We start from the raw sequence: 7,384 nt of genomic DNA, 5'->3' as shown, positions 1-7,384 counted from the left end.
TTATTTTGCTTCCAAAAATCCTCTTCTCATTAATTGGCTCCTCCAAATCTCAATATTGTGAAATGAGCTCTGATTTCCTAATTACGAGCATTTCCCAAATTAGGGATTCAATTTTGCAATCACACGAAACCATTTTCCTTTAAATTATTTGATTATATTTTAATTTTCATATGCAACCTTTTGCAGTTTAATTAAATAATATTTATTAAATTAATTCCTTTCTCTCATTTATTAATTCAAGAGATATTTTTAATAAAATATTTATTAATTTAACTAATAATAATATTTAGAGTTTCTAATAAAAATGAAACTCCTATACATATTATTATTAAATGAAAAAAATATTATTATGCCAAAATTAGAACTTAAATATATCTTTAGACTTAATTCCTTTATTTAATTAATTTCTTAATTAATTAAATATTGAATTTTCTTTATAAAATTTTCATTGAATTAAATCATTAAATTATCTTTTAATTTGATTTAATTACAACTAAAAATCACAACAGACTCACAAGACTAAATACAAAAGCCCATCATAAAGAACAGAACATAGATTCAAACTCTAGAGTCAAAATCATGAATTCACATCGCTTGACAAATTTGGAAAGGTAAAAAACTCATATACTTGTCCTACTTTCCAAGACAATTGGCTTAGGTTTAGGATTTGGATTCAAGAATTATTTCCCCTCTTTTACCATTGAGATACTGTGATAGGACACGCTCATCCTAGAAATTCAAGGAAGTCGATGCTAGGTACCTACAATTTGCATAAAATCAGAGCATGTACATGCACATATAATCTAAACTAAAGAGGCAATGGTGGGAGGTGGTGCATCATGTAGATCTTGACTATCAGGGGACTATGACTCCCTCCCTCAACCATATCAAAAACATTAATCATAAAGTAAAACATACAAGTACACCATATACATGCAAGTATGGGGTAAGTAAGTCATAGAAACTACATACAAATCATTCATCTAACTAACATCATGAAATAACTGAAATCACTATATGAACATACATGTATCATCATCGAAGAAATCATGAACATGTGAAATAACTAAGTAACTCGTCACATAATCAACTGAGTATGAAATAATATTCAACAATCTGGAAAATAAGTGTCACTAATCATCAAATATGGTCATAAAGCTAGCCTAAAAGAATTTGGCAATACAATCTAAAAAGTCAGCTAGGGGTAGGCATTACATCTACCCTCCCTAGACTTAGGCTTACTCCTAGAAGGCTACAAGAAAGATAAAAACTCTAGCACTCACTGTGTGGGTCCCATTGAACCATTTACCCCTATAGGAGGATAAGACTCCACTAAAAACACCCAAGAAAGAACAACAAAAATGCTCACAAAGTCAACAAAGTAATACCACCTTAAAGCACAATCATAAGAAATATGTTTGAAATCCAACTCAAGAGTTATTCAAGTTTTTCCTTTTCTATGTTTTCAAGATATCAAGTCTAAATTTTAAAGTGTTCAAGTTGCAATAGATACATAACACTGTTTAAGTTTTATTTCAGTTTAACTAGTTGACAACTAGTGGAATTCCAATTGACCCAGAGCTCCCAACATAGAAACTATGCTCTAATACCAGATGTAATGCCCTGCCTGGGAACCCAAAAGAAATTAACCTAAAGTTTCACTAAGTTTGCCAAACATTGACTTTTGAAGATAATAAACAACAAGAGATAACATAGCAAAAGCAATAACATACACACATGCATAAGCAACACATAAACAGATTACATCTCATAAGGGTCCCATGATGTTGAATTACATTTATGTTTAATTAATACTAAACATAACACATAACCAAAATGCACATCATAGATTAATCACAAGTACAAATCCATTTAAAGAATATACAATTACATAGGATGCTACTTGGCATAATCAGAATGCATAATCATCCACTATACAGGTCACAGGGTATGGAAAGCTCAAAGAATATGCATCATAAATAAATACTTCATCTCATAAGATCTCTAATGAGTACAATATAATAGAATATAACCATCTATTAGAAACACAAGATCAGAAAGAAAGGTACAACTCCACAAGGACATCCAACAATGACATCCAACGGTCAAATATCAATGGTATAACTACAAAGAACTACCACCCAACCTCGAGGAATGTAATGGTCCATTCCCACCAAGTTGAGGAGATAGTCTCAAGTCCCAAATGGATATCAAAACACAAGTCACAACCAACATCTAGGTCAAGGGAACATTTGAAAGAAAACTATCTCAAAGGGTACCAAGGCACAAGTATAATCTAATCCCAAAGAAAAGAAAGACACATGTTGGAAATCTACTATGTAAGTGGGCAAGTGTCATCATATAAACCAACTCTAAAGTTACCTTGGCAGCCTCTCTGGAATCTGACCCCCTAGTGTCTCTATGTGGCATCAATATCTTTCTATATAGACAAGGTATACTAACAAAATAAGGTCACAACCAAGCATCCTCTATACTCCCATCCTAGCTTGTACTAGCACTCAAGGGATAAACAAGGAAAAATACTAACTCTTACTAATTTATTTTTTCCCATTTAATGAAATGTTATCACTTATTAAAACAACTTACAATTGGTTAGCTAGGTAGCCACTTAGGGCTTAGACCTCCATTGCAAGCCACTTCCCAACATACACATAGATTACCTAGCCTAGGCTCATAAAAAGTACAACTCATAAAATCACAATTTTTACCTCAGTCCTTTACAAGCAATTGGAAAGAACCTATAGATAAAACATAATTTTCAACTCATTCCTTTACAAGTAACCAGAAACCACCAAAAGATAAAACACAATAGTCCCCTCAGTCCTAAAAAGGTAGTTGGATAGCATCAAAAGACAAGTAATCGAAACTCAAAGGTTACACCAAAAAAATCACAATAATCACCTTAGTTCTATACAAGCAACTGGAAAGCATCATAAGATAATTGATCAAAGACTTGAAAAGATTGCACCAAGAAAATCATACCATTCACTTCAATTCAACACAAGAAACTAGAAAGTGCTACAAACATTTGATCAAACTCATCATATAAAATATGTGACACATCGCCATTGTTGGGTATAAAAGATCATATAAATAACATCATCATAGAACAAAACATTCCCAAGCCTTTGGTAAACATTCTGACTAGTCAATGAACTAATTCAAAACCCGAAACCCAACATAAAAGAAAAATATACATCATGGTATTGTAGTTTGTAATTTGTTTGGTTTTTTTTTTGTTAAAATGAACAATTTTGATTTAAACAACTTAGGTTCAAGTTTTTGCACTTCATTTATGAAAAATGTATCCCTAAAAGTCTATTTACAAATGTTTACAATTTTTGCTTTTTTTAGTTTGAAGATTATTTAATTATAATCGACATTAGATTTGAAATAAATAATTTAGTAGCACTAGGTTGATTTAAATACTAAAATCTTTTTATAAAACCTTGAAATTTATTAACTAAACATGTTTTCAATAAATATTATAAATTAAATTAAATAAATAATTGCAATTATTAAAATAATAACTAATCTTTATTTATCAATAATCTTAAATATTGTAATTAATAATACATTATGAACTATTTAATATTATAATATCTTTTAATTTTATAATTAAAAAATAACTATATTTAATTTTTTTATTAAATTAAATTTCAAAAAAAATTTTAAAAAAAACATGCATATGATATCGATTTAGTCCTACCGACTAAAGGTATGTTGTCGTGATAGTACTTATTGCTATGGTAGCAACATCAGCTACCGTGCGATTATACACAATGTCGTGGTCAAGTGGGGGTTTGGTAGCCCCACCAACATTTAATTAATTAATTAATTTTTTATTTATTAAAATTTATTGTGATTATTTTTATTAACATATATATTTTTTTAATAAATTTATATATTGGATCTGATAGAAAAATTACTTATAATTCCAAAATGAATTTCACCTCTCAAATTTCTATTTCCTTTCCAAACCCTACCCGAAACAAAATACCAATCTATAAATTTACAAAATGAGGGTTTCTAAGTTTCAATTCATATACAAATGTTTCCAATAATGACAAAAAATTAAATTCACAAACAAGGGTTTCAACCCAATTGAAATTCTGGAAATAATTTTATTTAGACATGGAGAAGAGAGATATTTTCAATGAAAGAACTATTGCACAAAAACCACAAGATCCTACCTATATTTCATGCCAAATTATGGATGCACGGAGCTTGTGAGAGAATTCTTTTTCTTTCAAAAACCCTATTCTCGAAAATTGTCTCCCCCAAATCTCGGTATCAAGAAATGAGCTCTAATTTCTTAATAAAGAGCTTTCCCCAAATGAGGGCTTCAATTTTGCAATCACATGAAACCCTTTTCCTTTATTATTTGATCATATTTTAATGTTCATGTGCAACCTTTTGCAATTTAATTAAAATAATCTTTATTAAATTAATTTATTTCTCTCATTTATTAATTCACGAGATGTTTTTAATAAAATATTTATCAATTTAACTAATAATAATTTTTAGAGTTTATTATAAAAAATTAAACTCTTAAAAATATTATTATTAAAATAAATAAATATGATTACGCCAAAATTTTAACTTTAACTATATCTTTTTTATTTAATTAATTTCTCAATTAATTGAATATAATTAAATATTAAATTTTCTTTATAATTTTTTTATTAAATTAAATCATTAAATTATCTTTCAATTTGATTTAATTATAACTGAAAATCACAACAGACCCACAAGACTAAATACGAAAACCTATCATAAAGAACTGAACATAGACTCAAACTCTAGGGTTAAAATCATGAATTCACATCAGTTGAAAAATCTGAAAGGATAAACAACTCAGATACTTGTCCTACTTTCTAGGACAATTGGCGTAGGGTTAGGATTTGGACTCAAGAATTATCTTACCTCTTTTACCATTGAGATCCTGACTAGTAGGTGACTACAACTCCCTCCTTCCACCATATTAGAAATGTCAATCATAAAGTAAAACATACAAGTGCACAATACACATTCAACTATGTGGTAAGTAAATCAAAGAAAGTGCATATAAATCATTCATCTAACTAACATCATGAAATAACTAAAATCACTATATGAACATACATGTATCATCATCGAAGTCAATCATGAACACATGTAATAACTAAGTAACTCATCACATAATCAACTAAGTATGAGATAATATCCAACAATCTAGAAAATAAATGTCATTAATCATCAAACATAATCGTAAAGCTAGCCTATAAGTGTTCAACAATACAATCTAAAAATTTAACTAGGGGAAGGCATTACATTGCAATGTTTGTACAAATTTGGGTGTTGGTTTTGTGATTTAGGAGGCTTTTGGGTTCTTAAAGGTAGCATATATATTTCTATAATAATTTTGTTTTCTTAATTTTCATATTTATTGAATGGCATATTCCTATGGAGGAATGATTTGAGAATCACGAGTGCATCATTTGCAAAGTTGGATTTATTTTCAATAGGTACTCATGGTCCTTATATTTGGGGTTTTGGTTGTGTTTCTCTTTGTTGACTCCTATTGGGGGTAAAATCTATATAATTTTTTCCCTAGCTACAATCATTTTACTATGGGATTCATACTTTCTTTGTCTCTATTGATGCTCTTCCATTGATTGGTCCCTTATTTGGTGGCTCCACTTTGGTCTAGCTTGTGTGTTGTTCTCTTCATATTTCCTTTGGGGCTTGTTGGGCTAAGCAATTTATATTAAGGGGTTGACATAGAGGAGTTCCCATTTTTCTATTCCTTATAAAAATTACATAGAGGAGGTTATTTCCTTGGCTAGGTCTTTCTTGTGCCTTTTCATTTTCCCTTCTCTAGTGAATGTCTATTTTTCTCTTTAGTCTTTCTTTGAGTTTCTCCTAGCTATCAATGTGTGTTTATTGGTTATAGGATATTATTTCATTGTTTTAATGTCTTTTCATGATTATAAGAATCCTTGGTATGGTAACATAGAGAAGGTTATTATAGTTCCTTAGGTTGTTGGCACAGAGGAGTTTACAACTCTATTTTGGTTTTCCATTATCCCAAATTCCTCTTTTAATTTCTATCACTCTAGCATGCTATTTCACATCATATCGTTTGATGGCCAATTTTATGGTCCCTTCTCTTTGTCCTTCTTAGTTGTGGTTTCTTCTTGGTGGTTGTTCATTTTGATTTTTATTTATTTTCAAAAACCTAAATTATTTTTTGGCTAGTTTTGGTTTCTAACATTTGTTCCTTTGGAGTTGCAAGCTTGGACTCTTTTATCCCTTGTTTTCTACTAGTTGTAGATCTATGTTATGCAAAGGATTTATATTTGGTTTCAAACTTCTACTATTCACCCCTATGTGATTAAGGGTGGATTCTTGAGCTTTGGGTTACTTTTTCTTGAGGGTATCTTCTAATTTTGTGGGAGATTATTTTATTTATACATTTCTTTTGAGAGTTCCTTATTGAGGGTTCTTTTGTGATTAGAATATGCAAATCTATTTAAAACTCACCTGATATGATTAAGGGAGCTAAAGAAACCATTAGCTCTTGTTGAAGCTTAAAGGATCAATTAAAAATCATTTGCGTTAATTCTAGAGGCTTTATCCAGTTGATGTCGCATCTTGAGCATTGCCTATTTAGCATCATTGGGATTTTTATTGTATTTTTTTGTAGGTTTGTTGAATAGTCATGTTCCATTACTTGCACTTGTTATTTTGAGGGTTTCATATATCTCCAAACTATGTTTCTAAAGGGTTTTAGGACCCCTTAAAAGCCTATTTTGTGCTTAGTAAAAATGATACATCAATGACTACAATACTTATTATAGAGAAAACATCTACACTCACAGTTTTGTATCCTTTTGTACCCATAGACCTATATATTACATTAACTTTATAATGCTAAAACTAAAATAGAAATTATAGAACACAAACAATTATTAAAAAATCTTAACCACGACAACAACAATAGTAAGCATAAAATAATAATTAAATATTTTATTTCTTTTTTATCACAATATAAACTTTATAAAACTATTATAAAATAATTTACTACAATACTCAACCTTATAAAAGATAATTAATTATTTTAACTTCAAAACAGATAATAAACCTCAGTGGAAGTAAGATGACTCAATTACAATACATAAACTTTCTTTCACAATTAATTTAATTTTGAGTTTCAGATTGACACAAATCACCTCCCTTTAAATTCAACGAAATAATTTTATTTTTTTAAAACTTTCAGCACTCTCTCTTGATCAATTATACAAAAGCTTTATATTTGTCCTCACTGTATTTTACGCCAAATTTAGAAATATTACATCAAAATTTCAATTTCAATCACACC

The sequence above is a fragment of the Cupressus sempervirens genome, chromosome 4 (genome assembly GCF_028749045.1).
Source record: "Cupressus sempervirens isolate cs-2001-9-10 chromosome 4, ASM2874904v1, whole genome shotgun sequence".
Lineage (NCBI taxonomy): Eukaryota > Viridiplantae > Streptophyta > Pinopsida > Cupressales > Cupressaceae > Cupressus > Cupressus sempervirens.
The sequence above is the reverse complement of the archived record's forward strand: the minus strand, read 5'-3'. Positions refer to the sequence as shown.